General features: G+C 38.5%; 1 protein-coding gene across 1 annotated transcript in view; it reads left to right on the top strand.

The window, feature by feature from the left end:
• The window catches only part of LOC125234967, a 35,278-nt gene that overhangs the window by 13,070 nt on the left and 3,162 nt on the right, over positions 1-19,046 (top strand). The gene's annotated exons all lie outside the window — the stretch shown is intronic.

Raw genomic sequence — 19,046 nt, 5'->3', positions numbered from 1 at the left:
TTTGTCCCCTCTCGCCGCCGTTTTTGACTTTTCCAAAAAAAAAAAAATCTCATTCCTATTTTTGGCCCCCGTTTTTACCACGTGCCAAATTTTACCGCGCTCGGACCGAAGATAAAAAAAAATAATTTAAAGTCGGCCATTTTGAAATTTTGTAAATGCCATTCGATGGACCTAAGATAACTGTACAACATTAGTTCAAGCACTTTAACCTTTTTCCTACCGTTACGGAGCTATGGCGATTAAAAAAACCTCCATACAAATTTCAATTGGCGTTCAAAGGCAGCCATTTTGAATTTTTAGAAATTTTCTTTTTGTATACTAATCTTGGGGCGGCTATCCACCCGTGTTGCGACGTACAGACTTGCAATTTTGAGTTTTAAGTATGTTATTATAGCTTACTAGACGACGAAAATTTCTGCGTTCCGGTCTTATCCAGAGGTTCTCAAATAGGGGCCTGAAAATGCGGCGAAATGGTTCCAGTAAAGGATGGTACGGCAGTGTTGGCTTCGTGCTCGACTTGGCGGGGGTTTAATGACAATTGGCGTTCATTAATTTTTAATGGTTAATGACAATTAACCTTTTGACTGTGTAATTTTTGTTAATTACCGTTCGGCCAATACTGCTAGGCATTTCTTGCAGCCAATCTAAATATATAAAAGAAGAAGCTGACTGACTGACTGACTGACTGACTGACTGACTGACTGACTGACTGACATATCAACGCACAGCCGAAACCGCTGGTCCTAGAGATTTCAAATTTGGCACGTAGGTTCCTTATATAGTGTAGAGGAGCACTAAGAAAGGAATTTTCAAAATTCACCTCCTAAGGGGGTCAAATGGGGGTTCAAAGTTTGTATGGGGAAACAAGATTAGTTTGCCTATTTTATTCGAAACTTCACAGGAAGATTCCTTAAGACATATGACTGAATACGTGTTTCAGATTTTTTGAAAATTTAACCCCTAAAATGGTGAAAAGGGGGTGATAAAGTCAAAAAATCAATATGGGTATCGTTTTTATGGTTTATCGGGTCGCTGATCACGATAAATACAACGTTTTTAAAATCTAACGAGGCGGAAGTGAAATACCCTCTCCCCTGTTGTGGTGCAATGGGGTTTAAATATCAAAAAAATATATAAAAGAAGATATTGACTGACTGACTGACATATCAACGCACAGCCGAAACCGCTGGTCCTAGAGATGTCAAATTTGGCACGTAGGTTCCTTATATAGTGAAGAGGAGCACTAAGAAAGGATTTTTAAAAATTCGCCTCCTAAGGGGGTCAAATGGGGGTTCAAAGTTTGTATGGGGAAACAATGTTAGTTTCACTGTTTTATTCGAAACTTCACAGGAGGGATCCTAAAACCATATGACTAAAGACGTGTTTCAGGTTTTTTGAAAATTTAACCCCTAAAAGGGTGAAAAGGGGGTGATAAAGTCAAAAAACTAATATGGGTATCGTTTTTACGGTTTATTGGGTCGCTGATCACGATAAATACAACGTTTTTAAAATCTAACGAGGCGGAAGTGAAATACCTTCTCCCCTGTTGTAGTGCGATGGGGTTTAAATATCAAAAAATATATAAAAGAAGAAACTGACTGACTGACTAACTGACATAATATATCAACACACAGCCGAATCCGCTGGTCCTAGAGATTTCAAATTTGGCACATAGGTTCCTTATATGGTGTAGAGGAGCACTAAGAAAAATTTTTCAAAATTCTCCTCTTAAAAGGGTGAAATGGGAGTTCAAATTTTGTATGGGGAAACAAGATTAGTTTGACTATTTTATTCGAGCCTTCACAGGAGGATTCCTAAAGACATATGACTAAATACATGTTTCAGGTTTTTTGAAAATTTGACCCCTAAAGGGGTGCAAAGGGGTAAAGTCAAAAACACAATATGGGTATCGTTTTTATGGTTTATCAGGTCGCTGATCACGATAAATACGAACAATTTTAAAATCTAATGACGTGGAAAAGAGATTTTCTCCCCTGTTGTTGTGCAATGGGGTTAAAATATCCAAAATAGCCATAAGTATAGCTTTAGTTTTCATCTTTACTTCTGGTTCAAGAGATTTCAAATTGACACGGAAGTTCCTTAGAGGAGCACTAAGAAAGGATTTTTCAAAGTTCACCTCCTAGCATGATAATTTGACAGGGGCAAGGACAGGGACAGGGACAGGGACAGGGACAGGGACAGGGACAGGGACGGGATAGGGATAGGGATAGGGATAGGGATAGGGATAGGGATAGGGATAGGGATAGGGATAGGGATAGGGATAGGGATAGGGATAGGGATAGGGATAGGGATAGGGATAGGGATAGGGATAGGGATAGGGATAGGGATAGGGATAGGGATAGGGATAGGGATAGGGATAGGGATAGGGATAGGGATAGGGATAGGGATAGGGATAGGGATAGGGATAGGGATAGGGATAGGGATAGGGATAGGGATAGGGATAGGGATAGGGATAGGGATAGGGATAGGGATAGGGATAGGGATAGGGATAGGGATAGGGATAGGGATAGGGATAGGGATAGGGATAGGGATAGGGATAGGGATAGGGATAGGGATAGGGATAGGGATAGGGATAGGGATAGGGATAGGGATAGGGATAGGGATAGGGATATAGGGATAGGGATAGGGATAGGGATAGGGATAGGGATAGGGATAGGGATAGGGAAAGGGGAGGGACGGGGACAGGGAAGGGACGAGGACGGGGACGGGGACGGGGACAAGGATAGAGATAGGGACGGGGATAAGAATAGGGATTGGGGTCGGAATAATCGGTCGGCAATCGATATCTAGGCAGTGTAAAATGCAGGTGGCTCAGTGGGAAGGGATTAGTAAGTAGACATCGGCATCCTGCATCCGTAATAACTATTACATTCAATGTGCTGTAAGAAGATCGTTGTTTGCTTGCCTTTTATATGTTTACGTTTGCAATAAGTATAAGCAAAATGGAAAAAATTGTAAGCGATAATGCAAGGAAGTACTTTTTACCCTACCGACCATAGTGTCGAGATACTGGCTATGTGGGTTGTATGAAGTTTCCCCAGTATAAATATTTATATAGGTAAAATACATACATATTCGTACCTACTACCTACGCTGTGGTCGCTGTGTAACAATTCTACAATCATTGCAAGAATTTCTTTTCAAACAATAGTAATATGTGTAACACAGAATTAGATTTACGTAGAAGAAACAAGTTCATCTATTTGTATGGCGGCCGAGCGTGTCAGATTTTGTACTGAAGTTGTTACTTGCCTGTGATTTTAAATATGTCTCAGGCCCTTGAGTGTTCATAATTTTTGTGTTGTATCAATTAAATATCACGTAACGAGGCATTTTTAATGTTTATATTTACTTCAACTTACAAAAATTTACGCCCGAAAGCTGCAAGCTGCGATCAAAGACGGACAACTCAGTGGATTTCACTGAGTTCATTTGACACGCTAAGTAGATACATTTGCTTGATCTATGGTATATATGACATCTATGATGTGTAAGGTACAGTCAGCCAAAAAAGTGGTTTACCACTTTTCGATCAATAGAGTCGAAAAGTGGGAAACCACTTTCTTGGCTGACCGTACAGCAAATAGATCAGTTACAATGGCCCCCCAGTCGAGAATTGTCCCGCTTTACCTTAATCGAAATAATCGCGGACAGATGTACCTACAAAGAAACCTACGGATCCAAATGAAAATCTTATTTTTTGTAAACGTTTCAATAAGAATACTTTTATTACGCGGGCGAAGCCGCGGGTAAAAGCTAGTCAATAAATAATATCCTAAAACATCTGGACGACCGAGCTTCGCTCGGTTCTATTTTATTATATCACGTCTTTTAGTGGGGACGTTTATCGACAAAAAGAGGCCAAACCTTTTTTTTCTTGACCAAAGCATGAAACTTGGCACAGTTGTTCCTTATATCAAAATAAGCCGATTAAGATCGGGAGCCTTCGGGAGCCTCCCCCCTGGGGCTCGGGAGGGGGGGTCAAAGTACCGCTTCACCCGGCTTGCTTTGAAAAATTCTAACATACCCCGTTTAGTTCATAGGTCATGTTTGGTATCGTTTTCGAGTAAATCAATAACGTAGAATTCATTTTTGGTACTAAAATTATAATTTAATGGTAAATAAAATAAAAAAAATGAAAAGTTTGAAATTTTCATCTATCATTTACAAATTCAAGTCATCATAAATGTCAAAACTGTTTGCTTTTTCTACAAATAAAAAATATGATATGAAAGCCTATTTAATATAGATTATGAATAATGTAACTTTTACCCACCTTTACTAACGTTAAGTTTTGTAAAAAAAACCTTTAAGCCGCGCGGCGTCGGGACGCCGCGAGCGTAATTTTAAAATGCCTTTATTTTAAAAAACTCTATTAGAACCCGTTTAGCTATTAGGTCATGTTTAGTATCGTTTTCGAGTAAATAAATAACGTAGAATTTAGTTTTGGTACTAATATGACCATTTAATGTTAAATGAAATTAAAAAAAAAAAAAAATCTGTGAGTTGCAAATTCAAGTCACCATAAATGTCAAACGGTTTGCTTTTTCTATAAATATAAAAATATGATATTAAAGCCTATTCACAAAGGATAGTACGCGTTCACCTACGCGAGCTTAGACTGTGTGCGGGGAACGCGCCTCTTTCATATATTTGATCGCCAGTGTCAGAGGTGTGTTAATGCATAAATAGAAAAAGATTCATTATTATTGACTCCGGTGTCGACAACGGCAACACTCGGGTCGGACCACACGATCTAAAGACCGACTGTACCTGTTATTTATTCATTGTAGTGAATCCTGAAAGAAATTTATATAATAGTATTTTATACAATCGTGATATAATACAAAACTTTTCAGTCGAGTACCATGTGTAGTACGGTACGAGAGGGAAAAGCTTAATTATATCACTATTGTATACAATACTTTTTCTACGAGTCATCATCTTCATCATCAATGGACGGAAATATCACCATTCATGCAAGTTAAAATTAATGTCAATAGAGTAGAGAGGAAGGAAGAAGGAGACGAATACCACACTACCCATTCGTCTCCTTCTTCCTTCCATCCCCAAGAAGACGGACTTGGCAAATTTTGGTGTGGCACCAACGCCTGACTCCAAACAAGAACGCCCTGAGTCCCATTTCTCAAAACTGAAAGTTACAAGTTACAAGCGGAAGTCTCTTTGCAACTTGTCATATTAGACATTGACAACCAGTTGAAAATTGTAACTTGTAGCTTCGAGAAATGGGCCCCTGGTACACTGTGCGCAGTATATGCTGATGCAAGGCAGCCTCTGAAGGAGGTATGTTCTCCAATTGTCGATCTTTTTTGGTACCTAAAGAGGTAGGTACTTCGACCACTCATTCACCGTTACGCAACGACTTGATCTGAAACAATATGTGCATTATCATTTTAGAGTCTACAACTATCAAATTACAACTTTTTGGTGGATCACGTAACCTTCAGTATTACCCACTTACGTTACGTATCATACAAAATTATTACAAACTTTAGTAGAATCTGATTTGCCTCTGATATTGCTCCATCTTGTAATAGTTTGACACCTTGGGAGGCCTGGCTAAGCTTCAAAGCCAAAAGAAAACGTTTCTAGATTAGACATAGTATGGGATAGGTACGATAAACGCAGCTTGAAACGATCAACAAGGGAGAAACATGGCCACCCAAGGCTTCAAACTATTACGAGATGGAGCAATATCATAGATAGGCTAATCAGATTCTACTAAAGTTTGTAATTATTTTGTATGATAGGTAAGTGTGTAATAGTGAAGGCGATCCACCAAAATGTTGTAATTTGATAGTTGCAGAATCTGTTTAAATAAAATGATAATGCACATATTGTTTCAGATCAAGGGTCCTTACGCAGCAGTGAATGAGTGCCGGAAGAACCTCTTTACTAGAAAAGATCGACACTTAGAGAACATACCTCCTTCCGAGGCTGCCTTACTTCATCATATACTGCCATTTGTCTAAGACTGGGGCTAAAGACATGCCAACCACACCCTTGCTGCCGACGCATTAGGACACCAAGGACTCCACTGCCAGTCTAATGCTGGCCGAATTTTGTGACACGCTGCACTTAACGATTTAATCCGCAAGGCTCTCCGCACAGCGAACATACCGACAACCCTCGAACCTGTCGGCTTGTCAGCAGCAGACGGAAAGCGGCCTGCTGGTTGCTCGCTTTTGCCTTGGTTTCTGGGACGACCCTTGGCGTGGGGCGTGACCTGTGTGGATACCTTGGCTCCGTCCAACGTCTAACGTTCGGCCCAGAAACCAGGGACTGCTGCTGCAAAACGCCCAGTTTAAACGCGCAAATATGCATTTTTAAAAAACAACTACATATTTGCGGCAATTGCATTTGAAATATTTGGACCATGGTCATCAGACACCAAGCAGTTCGTGAAGGAAGTTTCCACCAAACTTGTCTGGGTGTTTGGTGACATACGCATAGGCTTTTACATCATATTTTTTATTTAAAGAAAAAGCAAACAGTTGACATTTTTGTTGACTTGAATTTGCAAATCATAGATGAATATTTTTTTTTTATTTATTAACCATTAAATTATAATTGTAGTACCAAAAATAAATTCTTTGTTATTAATTTACTCGAAAACTATATCAAACATGACCTAATAGCTAAACCGGGTCTAATAGAGTTTTTAAAATAGAGGTATTTTAAAATTACGCTCGCGGCGTCCCGACGCCGCGCGTCTTAAAGTAATTTTTTTGTGGAACTTAACGTTTGTGAAGGTGGATAAAAGTTATATTTTTTATAATCTATATTAAATAGGCTTTCATGTCATATTTTTTATTTATAGAAAAAGCAAACAGTTTGTCATTTATGATGACTTGAATTTGTAAATCATGGATGAAAATTTTAATTTTTTTTTTTTTTAATTTTACTTACCATTAAATTATAATTTTAGTACCAAAAATGAATTCTACGTTATTGATTTACTCGAAAACGATATCAAACATGACCTAATAGCTAAACGGGGTCTAATAGAGTTTCTAAAATAAAGGCATTTTAAAATTACGCTCGCGGCGTCCCGACGCCGCGCGTCTTAAAGTAATTTTTTTGTGGAACTTAACGTTAGTAAAGGTGGATAAAAGTTATATTTTTTATAATCTATATTAAATAGGCTATCATGTCATATTTTTTATTTATAGAAAAAGCGAACAGTTTGTCATTTATGATGACCTGAATTTGTAAATCATGGATGAAAATTTCAAATTTTTTATTTTTTTTTATTTTATTTACCATTAAATTATAATTTTAGTACTAAAAACGAATTCTACGTTATTGATTTACTCGAAAACGATACCAAACATGACCTATTAACTAAACGGGGTAAGTTAGAATTTTTCAAACCAAGCCGGGTGAAGCGGTACTTTGACCCCCTCCCGGGCCCCAGGGGAGGCTCCCGAAGGCTCCCGATCTTAATCGGCTTATTTTGATATAAGGAACAACTGTGCCAAGTTTCATGCTTTGGTCAAAAAATTTAAGGTTGTGCAATAAACTCCCCAGCTATTTAGAAAAAAAAACTTATAAATACAAGAACAAAAAAAAAACAAAACAAAAAATTAAAACTTAATTTCTGGCCGGGATTCGAAACCCTGACACCTGCAATCTGTCTGCGAACATTAGACCGACCTCGTACGACTGAGCTAAGCGCAGCCGATGTGCGCGGGGCGAAATTAACGACCATATTTAACGTTTACTAACGCGAAAGAAAAACTCATTAAAACTCCATAATTCGCCGTTTTCCGGGACCTAAGGCTACGCTAGATCGATTTTCCAACCCCGAGAACCCCTACATAACAAATTTCAGCGAAGCTAATCTTCGGGTGGCCGTCCACCCGTGTGACAAATCTCAGCGCGCTAGGACCATTTTGAAATTTTTCAAAAAAAAAAGTCAGCCATATTGATTTTTTTAATGAAACTTTTTTCTACTTAAAACCCTGTATGACATTTGGTCGAGCAGCCCCGGCTATCTCTTACCGTTTAAAAGTTGCCATACAAAACAAAAGTGGCCAGTTTTCTCACATTTGTAGTATTTTTCAATTTCTTTTATTTCATTCCAATCAAGGCCTCTTGGAGATTCTACAACAAAAATTTGAGCACTCTACGACAAACTTGAAAAATCATCAAAAAAAGTCGGCCATTTTGAAAAACAAAAATGGCGGCGTCAAAAACTGCCCAGGGTCCTCTATGACATTTTGGTCGAGCACCTCCCGGCTATCTCCTGCCGTTTGGCCAGACCGTTCAACATTTTTTTACCCGGAACCGGTAGACCGACGGTCGGATTTTTCCGGGGTCGCAAGATCAACCTCTATACTACCACAGCCACACCAAATACTGCCACCTGCAAAATCTCCTGGCTATTTTTGGAAAAATGTCAGTCGGGTTGCAGCTTTATATTATATAGATAAATAGAATAGAATATAGAATTGATAAATAAATGAATATACAAGAATTGCTCATTTAAAAGTATATGATATTCTTAAAGAAAATATATAAGTTATATTTAACCAAATTAACATGCAAAGAATTAAGTTATTTTATTTCATCTTTGTTTAAACGACAGGTAGGATAGGATAAGATTGGCTTAATAGTAATTTGAGGAAAGATTTCGTTTAATTTTTATCTAAAAAACCGGCCAAGAGCGTGTTGGGCCACGCTCAGTGTAGGGTTCCGTAGTTTTTCGTATTTTTCTCAAAAACTACTGAACCTATCAAGTTCAAAACAATTTTCCTAGAAAGTCTTTATAAAAATTTTTTTTCATATTTTTTAAACATATGGTTCAAAAGTTAGAGGGGGGGGGACGCACTTTTTTTTCCTTTAGGAGCGATTATTTCCGAAAATATTAATATTATCAAAAAACTATCTTAGTAAACCCTTATTCATTTTTAAATACCTATCCAACAATATATCACACGTTGGGGTTGGAATGAAAAAAAATATCAGCCCCCACTTTACATGTAGGGGGGGTACCCTAACAAAACATTTTTTTCCATTTTTTATTTTTGCACTTTGTTGGCGTGATTGATATACATATTGGTACCAAATTTCAGCTTTCTAGTGCTTACGGTTACTGAGATTATCCGCGGACGGACGGACGGACGGACAGACAGACATGGCGAAACTATAAGGGTTCCTAGTTGACTACGGAACCCTAAAAACACTACGTGACGTCACGCGAGGCAAGTCCATTGGGCGTTTAGTGTTTTGTATTCGATATCAGTTATATGACTTCACCACGTTAAATATTGCCGGTTATAAAAAGTACATCCTGTATTTTGCTTTATAATCTTGTATTTTCTACATATAAATTCCTCACCATTTTACGATATAATATGATCTCGTACCAACGTCGATCCCCACATGTACTTCAAAATAAAATATGAATAATCGGCGGCGCGTGTGTTAGCTCATTGAATTATATATATTTTATGTATGTGGATTCATATTGAAAGATAAGCGCTCAGCTACCTGCATAGTGAGTGACACGCTTAAATATAAGTCTAAAGTACTTAAATGATAAATCGCATTATTTTATTTGGCAGTAGTAGTAGTAGATTCCACGATGTATACTAAATTTATTATTTATAAATTAAATTATTTACTGACGCATGTGGAAAATAGGTATATTAAGTTAAAATTGTTACTCTAGTAGTCTTATCAAATACAACCCTTTCAGGCTTAGCATTAAATAGCGTGATGCACACAGTTGAAATAAATTTTGGCGTTTTGTACACAACGTGCGGTTTGTCGAATGTCGAGAGAGGTCATTGCCCTTCCCCGCTGCCGCGCCACGGCCGCGCGGTCGGTATCATAATACCTACACTACCCGCGTCACTGCGCTCGCTTGACTTGATCGAACGCAAATATTAATACCGTATTATTTTTCGAAGCATTCTATTAAACTTACCCAAATTCACGTATCTTATTTATCTTGTCTTTTTAGTTAATAAGATAAGAACTCTAGTAACTTTAATATTTTTTTGGAATGGTAAAAACCTATTTTTGCTAAATTATCGCAAATTTTATCAAGCACTGGAGTAGGAAAACACAATTTCAGTTTATTGATATATTTAAAGGAGGCAATGCGACGTTTCTTATTCTTTTTAACATGAATATTTTTTTGTGTCTGTTTCGCTAGGTATGACAAATTGTCATATAGCACTCGAGTAAATTGACCCAAACTACGTATACACGCTAAAAATATCATTCTAAATGCAATACAGTTACATTTTTTCTCTCGAATATTTTTTTTACCACATTAGGTCAAATTAAAAATTATAACCACAAATTACCAAATTACTAAAAAAGCACCTTAGGAATGTGACCCAAAACGAAATGTTAAATTTATATGTTATCAATGTATTTATAAACGAAAACAAAATCGACTTTAATATTTTTTTAACTTAGGGCCCAAAATATAGCCAGCGCCGCAGGACTACGATGAATTACAATCTTTTTGTTTTCAACAGAACGCCGTGTGCCTGCTATACGGCCACAACTCAAAATTTTTAATTTTCTGGATTATTGCAGATTCGTATTCAAAATTGTTCAATTTACGACCTTATTTCGAGAGCCATAGCAAAAAAGGTCCTTAAGAGCCTTTTTCTCACAAGTGGCCGTATGGAATTGACCATAAATTGTCAGAAGATTCCCTGCAATACGGCCACTTGCCAGTTTTTTCGCATGTAAACCGACGGCCGTTTTGAGTTGTGGCTGTATAGCACACGTTTTAAATGTAAGTTTTGAGTTGCGTCCTAAAAACTTGAGTGATAATTGCGATCAATTCCTTTAAATATTGTGTCAAACAGTCAGTATCACACTTATTATTACAAAATTACCAGCCCGACGCCGAAACTACTACACAAAATGATGAAACAAATCTCAACTTTGTTTTCTTACAAGTGCAGTTCAATATGTCTCATTACTAAGGTCATAATTATTTTTACCAGTCAGTACACGTTGTTCTCTACTTAAATTATTAAAAAACTAGACTTAAGATATTGAACGGCATTTGTCGAAAGTGTCTTAGTTGTCAAAGCGGACCCCAGGCTCCCATGAGCCGTGGCAAATGCCGGGATAACGCAAGGGATGATGATTTGTCGAAAGTGTCTTAAGATCTGCCCTTTTTCCGCTAAACTTGGTTATGGGGCACTCGAAGGCACCATATAGGTGCACCGTCGGATCTGGGTGGCCACACTGTCACTCAACAGACTCGCACCATCTCCATCTGCACCACAAAGATGAGCAGTTTCCGATGCCTGTCCTGATACGGTTCAGCCGACACCAAACCTGTCGAGGCTCCTTAAATCACACTGGTCGGGCCCCAGTATCGAACTCGTACAGCTCTGTAGGAAGAGCTCTGGCCACCCAGTCCATTATCCATGCCTCTAAGGGGCTTACTTGTGACCCACTTTAGTGGAATTCAATTTGGGGGGTAGTCGAGACTTCAGTCTGAGAGCCTTTAGCGCGTCGAGGTCTCGGTGGATGAGTAAACTTGTGTCTGCTCGAATCTTGGCGATTTCACGAAATAGGCACTTTTCTCGGCGGAAGTTTAGAGGCAAAATATGAGTCAACACCGGCAACCAGTGTGTGGGAGTTGGTTTTGGGCAGCCTCTGATGAGTCGCATAGTGTGGTTTAGCTGGGCGTTACCGCGGTAGTATGGGTGCTGTTTAGCCACACCGCTGAACAGTACTCGGCAGAGGAGTAGACTAGGGATAGCGCGATTGTCCGAAATGTTGCTGCGCTGACACTCCAGGTAGTTCCAGTAAGCTTGTGAATGATGCTGTTCCGCTTCGCAGAGAGGCTGGTCAGGGTGTTCCTTGAAATTCAGGCTTCTATCCAGAGTGACACCAAGATACGTAAGCAACAAAGTTTTATTTGTTTCAATTTTAAATAATTAATATTATTTGGTAATGACGTAATATAATGTTGATGATTATAAGCTAGTTACACATAATTATTGCTATCGTTACTGTCAAAGTTCGTAAATAAAATTATTTTAACTATTTGATGTTTTTTCATATATATTTTCATAATACCTTTATCGAATAATATCGTTTAATTTTGGACGCATCTCAAAATCATAAAAAAATGTTTCTGCAATACAGCCATAACTCTAAATACCTGTCTTTAAGGCATTGTATCTTAAAAAAAAGTTTTTTTTTGCAAAAAGTGGCGTGATCTTATGGAGGGTTATATCATTCCGAGTAAAAATAGCTAAATTTCAAATTCATAGACCTAAAACTCAAGAAGTAAGATCCTATTTAACAGCCTCAACTATACTCTCAAAACTTTGAGACGCGATTTCTCGAAAAAATGGTTTTTTGAATTGTGGCCGTATAGCAGGCACACGGCGAGAAATTCATCATTAACAGCAGCTGTTTAATAGACGCCATTTTTGTCACTCACACTACTACAAACGTATACCTACATTATATACGCACACACACAAATATTATCGGCCGACAGCTGGCGGGGGGTCCAGCATGCCAAAAATGTCGGAAGCGTCCTACCAATATCGGCAGTTCGGTGGTGCCTCGGACAAAAACTGTTCTAGGAGAGTGCCATCTGCATTAAATCCGCAATTTTTGCGTTTTATATCGTTTTTTTTTTAGTAATAATGATCTATTAAATACATAAATAAAAACCTGGAAGCGCATAAATCTTACATTTTACATCCTTCCTATATCCGATATCGGATCGGATAATGTGAAAACGGCCTAGGGTTGCCAACCGTAGGTAGTATACACAAAGACAGGAAAAATGCTCTGAGGAAAATGATATGATATATAGTACATACATACATACAATCACGCCTGTATCCCATAAAGGGGTAGGCAGAACACATGAAACTACTAAAGCTTCAGTGCCACTCTTGGCAAATAAGGGGTTGAAAGAAAACGAAACTGTGACATTGCAGTGACAGATTGCCAGCCTCTCGCCTACGCCACAATTTAACCCATATCCCATAGTCGCCTTCTACGACACCCACGGGAAGAAAGGAGGTGGTGAAATTCTTAACCCGTCACCACACAGGCCTGATATATTATTTTGGTTCAGCGTACCTACTGTAATTATTTTTAATTTCTGTACCATTTTTTTTGTAGGTACTGTACTGCACACAATTACACCGTCATATTTAAAAAAGATACCTAACTTGGATAAGTACTCGACACCGATAGCAATAAGAAGTTGCAGGGCAATCATGGTCGCGCGATAAATGATAAAACATCGGGCCGTCCCTAGTCCCTATCGCACTTACAAATAGTGCGATAGGGACGGCCTGATATTTTTATCATTTATCGCGCGACCATAATTGCCTGCCTGCTGTCTATAAGGCTGTCCTTTCGTCCTTTGTCCACATTAGAGATGGGCCGAATATTCGGTAAATATTCGGTATTCGGCATATTTAGTTAATCTCAGCATCTCCAGAGGTCCGACAGGTTTTCTAAATATATATTGTATTTTTATTCGAGGTGAGATTTTAAAGACCAGTTCTTCGAAACTTGCTATTGTCATTCTGAAATATTCTTTGAACTTCACTTCACTTGTCTTTAATGCCGCATATTTCCTTTCAAAATGAGTTCCGTCATTATTCATTTTATATATATATGGGTTGACCCAGCATCTTCTTTTCGTCTCCTTTTTTTTTAAGCGCCTCCGTAATACGAGCAAGAGCAGAATGCGCGTAATGGGATCCATGTCTGGATAAAGACTGATCGTGAAGTTCTGCACTGTGTATAGTTATCGAGGCGCGGCAACGCACCGCCAGTTTTGGCGGCGCGGCGACGCGCCGCAAAAATTCTGCGTTGCGGCGCCGCGCCGCGAGTTTTTGCGGTGCGTCGACGCACCGCGAGTTCTTGCGTCGCGGTGCCGCGCCGCAGATTTCCTGCCGCAAAAACTGGCGGCGCGGCAACGCAACGCAGAATTTTCGCGGTGCGTCGCCGCAACGCGCCCATGTGGCCAGGCCCTTAGGTACACCGGAGCATTTTCGACGGGGACCGATATATTCGGGGCGGGACATTTTTGATACCGAAACATCCAAATCCATACCATATCGAGACGTAATTTTAGACACGTATTAAAATTCGAAGCAGGCGGTCACTTCTGTGACAGCGTGCAAAAAAGTAACAATGTGTAACGAAGATATAAATAAATAATGATTCGTAGTGGGGGCAATGCCACTGAGCTGACACGGTGACAATAATAATTATCATTTGGATTCGCACCGATGACTAGTTGGTGATGAATTGATGATTCAATGTTTATGACACCTAAAGTGTAACAAGGGGATACGTTTTTATTTTTCAATTTCGTCACGCAAATGTATCGACTTGGCGTAAATGTCACGGGCAATGACATTCATTGTACGGAGAAAGTGAACATCGCCTCCAAATGATTACGTACTTACAAGATATGGTCTGACAGTATTAGTGGTCATGTCTGCCGAATGCTAAATGAGCCCAGGCCAAAACGGGGACCCATCAGACCACGTACCTATACGATGGTGGAACGAGTTAGGGCCTATGTAGATGGTACGAGAACTCGCATACGAGTTTTATTACATTGCGGTATTTGATGGCTGTGCATAAGTGTATGTAACCTCAACAGCCCGCAATGTAACCAAAATCGCATGCGAGTTCGCACGCCGTCTAAATCAGGCCGACTCCTTTTTGGCAAGGACTGGTCAAAACCGGGAGGAATGAAAAAGGCGGGGGGGGGGGACTTTGCGCAGCAGTGGGACATTACAGGCTCTCAATAATAATTAACTTTTCGTGAATCGATCTATCAACTTACGTATTCTTAAATATCAAACTCACGGTCATTTATAATTGGCAAAGACATAGCATGAGCTCGATCGTATGTGGGCATTATTTTTAACATACACGCTTCAAAATAGGTTGGAACTTAACTTTATTAAAATATTTAAGCAATTAGGTAATTGGCCAATTTAAATTCCTATGGGTAAAAGTATAGTGAAAGTTTATTACCATGGTTTTTAATTAAAATACATACGTTGATATAATTACGGCTATATATAAAAGTCTACTTCGTATAGTTCGTATGACATATCCGATTCGAAAAGTTTGAAATTTGACGTGGAATTTGACTTACTAAGGGCCAGTTGCATCAACAACATTTGACAGACACATTATCGTCACGCATCGTTAGAGGTCTATGGAATTTCCCATACAAACAAATTTAACGAATGCTTTAACAATGACAGACGGTTTGGTGGCCCTTAAAATGAAATCAAATCGTCACTACTTTGAAAAAATCTCGTATCTCACGCTGCTCCTCAAAGAGAAAACGCAGTAACTCTATATGCATTCCATACATACTTACTACAATTTTCTTTTCATTGACAGAAGAAGATACAAGTTTTTTTTAAAGTAGTGACGAAATGTCACTTTCAAACTCTTGGTAAGCCTACAGCTGTGTCGCAAACTACATTTTAATTGAGTGCTAATTATAAGACCCGTCGTGGGCGTGTTTTGGCTAATCAAAGATGGCGTCTACTAGGCGGCGAGATTTAAAAAAAAAAAAAAATCTAAAGAGCCGACTAAAGACCCACTTTGGACATTAAGATACGTCAAATATTGGTTATAGATATACTAGCTCTTGCCCACGGCTTTGCGAAAGAGACAAAAAGTAGCCTATGTCACTCTCCATCCCTTCAACTATCTCCACTTAAAAAATCAAGTCAATTCGTCGTTCCGTTTTGCTGCGAAAGACGGACAAACAAACAGACACTCACACCTATTTATAATATTACTAGATTTTGCCTGCAGCTTCGCTCGCGTTAATACAAACTTCCACTACCCATTTTAGGAAACTGGGGGGTCCGAAAGAAATAAAAAATAGCCAATGTCACTATCCATCCTTTTAACTATTTGCGCTTAAAAAATCACGTCAATTCGTCGCTCCCTTTTGCCGTGAAAGACGGACAAACAAACAGACACACACACTTTCCCATTTATAATATTGGTATATGGATATAAGCATGGATAATCCATACTAATATTATAAAAGGGAAAGTGTGTGTGTCTGTTTGTTTGTCCGTCCTTCACGGCAAAACGGAGCGACGAATTGTCGTGATTTTTTAAGCGGATGTAGTTGAAGGTATGGAGAGTGACATAGGCTACTTTTTGTCTCTTTCTAACGCGAGCGAAGCCGCGGACACAAGCTAGTAAATTTATAAAACTAGTTAACGTACAGAAACAACACTTCTTCAAAACTTTATTGTTTAAAAGCAGTTCAGGGTCACGCAAGGGACGTGAAGTTATCTCCAATATACCCACCCTAATAATTTCTACGATAATATTGATAGAATAAATATGTAAGTGTCAAAAGTAACGGTTTGCCTTGAAGAAACGAAATTTTCGTCAAATAAATTTCTTATACATATCGTATTTAGAGTTAATATTTGTCATATTTTAGAGTTTGAATCGAGCAGTTAGCGGACTAATCTTCTCGACATAATAATCATAAGTGAACAAATCATTTTAACTAGCTTTTATTTCACTGCTATTTGGACTTGGCGTTTCGAGTCAAATTATTGCAAAGCAAGCTAGAATAGAGTAGAGAGAGCTTTTGAAAACATTTTTAGGTACCCACCTAGTTCAGAGTTTGTGGTGGTACCGCTTTGGCCGGGTCCAGAGTGGTCTAGGGAATTATAATATGTATATGCCCTCATGCCCTGATTAGGGATCGCTAATTTGTAGGTATACTTTTATGATATTTTTTTGAAAATGTTTGCTCAAGTATTATGCGTGTCCTTTAATGTAAAATTATATGGCCAGAACGTCCCATCATAACAACATACACCACCAATCACATGATGGCTGCACGTATTTACTTACCAGCCTGATAATGGCTGTCCGTCTCTTTCCGTTGCCTAGTGTTAAAAGAAGACAATTGCTTTGTCATGAACGAAACCTCTTCCATAATTCGTCTGTTGCCGAAATATCAGCCCACGTACAGTTGAGTTGAAACATGAACCATATTTGGTTCCTGCAACTTTTTCATCGCGTCCGCAGTTCAAAATAAATAGTCGGCAGACTTGATAAGGAATAACGATGTTGTTGTTATTCTGCCAAACCCACTTAACCCTACCAGGTTTTATAACACCGATTCTTTTTTTTTTTCTACCAAAATATCCCGAGAAATGTGGGGGTAAGATTTTTTGCATTTAGGGTTATCTGGGTTAAAATTTGAATGTAAGTTAGATATCAGACGTAAATAAGATATGGATCGGATAATATTTCTGTATGACTTATGACGTTTTTGTTGAAAACAAATCTTTTGAAACTGACTGTTTAAGTGAATAATTATAAAAGTAATATCTAAAAAAAATTTTTTGAATACAACACAGCAATATTTAGCACTTTCGGTTGCATTGCTGCATTTGTCTAAAATCCGGGCAGCGACGATTTTACGTTTTTAAACAGCGCGCTACCAACAATTTCAATATTTTCCCGATAGCAATACGAATAGCTAAAATAACTTGCACTTTTCCGACCTTGAGTAAACCCAGGTACCGTGACGTCAGCACTTATCGGAGTTCTTTGTATTAATAGAACGTTGCCGTACACTGTACTGTAAGAAGTACACTATGCAGTAAAGTTTACACTATAGGTAAAGTTAATATAGACTTATATTTATTGACCGGGATATAGACCGTGGTTACCTTTTTGATTTTTGTCGAGCTCCCGATATTTCGACGCAGTTGCATGCATCATGATCACGGAAAACATCCGTTCATCATTCATCATCATTCATCATTTTCCGTGATCATGATGCATGCAACTGCTTCGTAATATCGGGAGCTCGACAAAAATCAAAAAGGTAACCACGGTCTATATCCCGGTCAATATGTCTAATGAAAATAACCATGAATTATTCAAAACTTTTAAAGTTAATGTAGATGCAGACAAAGTGTCCAAAATATATAATCCACAACCTTAACGTACTTATATAAACAATAAAGTCGTGTATATATCTTTTTCGTATTTTGATTGCATCTATATTTAATTATGCATCGCATCTATATAAAAATGGTACCATTTTTATGCAGCCAAATTTCGATTTTATTGAGGTTATTTCATTTAATAAAATACTAATTGAAATTAGTATGATTTCTACTATCATCTTACTGAAGAATTTCGTGCGAAACGATGTGTCCTGATGATTGAATCACTTTTGTAGTTCTTAGCCATTTCATGCATAATGTGTAGTTTATTACGAACGAACACATGTTTTGATTGATTGATTAAATAAATAAATAAATATTATAGGAAATTCTTACACAGATTGACTGAGGCCCACGGTAAGCTCAAGAAGGCTTGTGTTGTGGGTACCCAGACAACGATATAATTATATAATATATAAATACTTATATACATAGAAAACATCCATGACTCAGGAACAAATATCTGTGCTCATCACACAAATAAATGCCCTTACCGGGATTCGAACCCGGGACCGCGGCGTAGCAGGCAGGGTCACTACCGACTGCGCCAAACCGGTCGTCAAATGATTGATTGATTGAATCAATTAACTCCAATTGTGGTTAATCAAATAGGTCTTAAATCCGCGTACTACGTAGTACTCACTAGGCCATAACTAAAATTCCGCCACAGAACTCCAGCGGGGTGTCTTTCCACCCAAGATGTGCTACTACGCTACGTTACAGACCTATGGACGGGTATGATCCATCTGGTATCCACCAATCAGCTTAGTCGAAGCCGTTCCCATTAGCGCTATGCTTTGTGGAACAATGAACATGATTGGTGGATATCAAACACATACATTTTTGTAGTTTGTAGGTTTGAAATTTGCGTAGGTTTCAAATGAACAAGAGATTTGCATTGTTGGCTTTCGACATCCAGTCTTTACCAGCTACTGTAACTGTATTTATTTCATCTACCCGTCTTTTGCCAGACTATACTTATAATTATGTATTTTTGACCTACAT

This window comes from Leguminivora glycinivorella, chromosome 16 (genome assembly GCF_023078275.1).
Source record: "Leguminivora glycinivorella isolate SPB_JAAS2020 chromosome 16, LegGlyc_1.1, whole genome shotgun sequence".
Lineage (NCBI taxonomy): Eukaryota > Metazoa > Arthropoda > Insecta > Lepidoptera > Tortricidae > Leguminivora > Leguminivora glycinivorella.
Note: the sequence above shows the minus strand (reverse complement) of the source record. Positions and strands in the feature narration are given on the sequence as shown.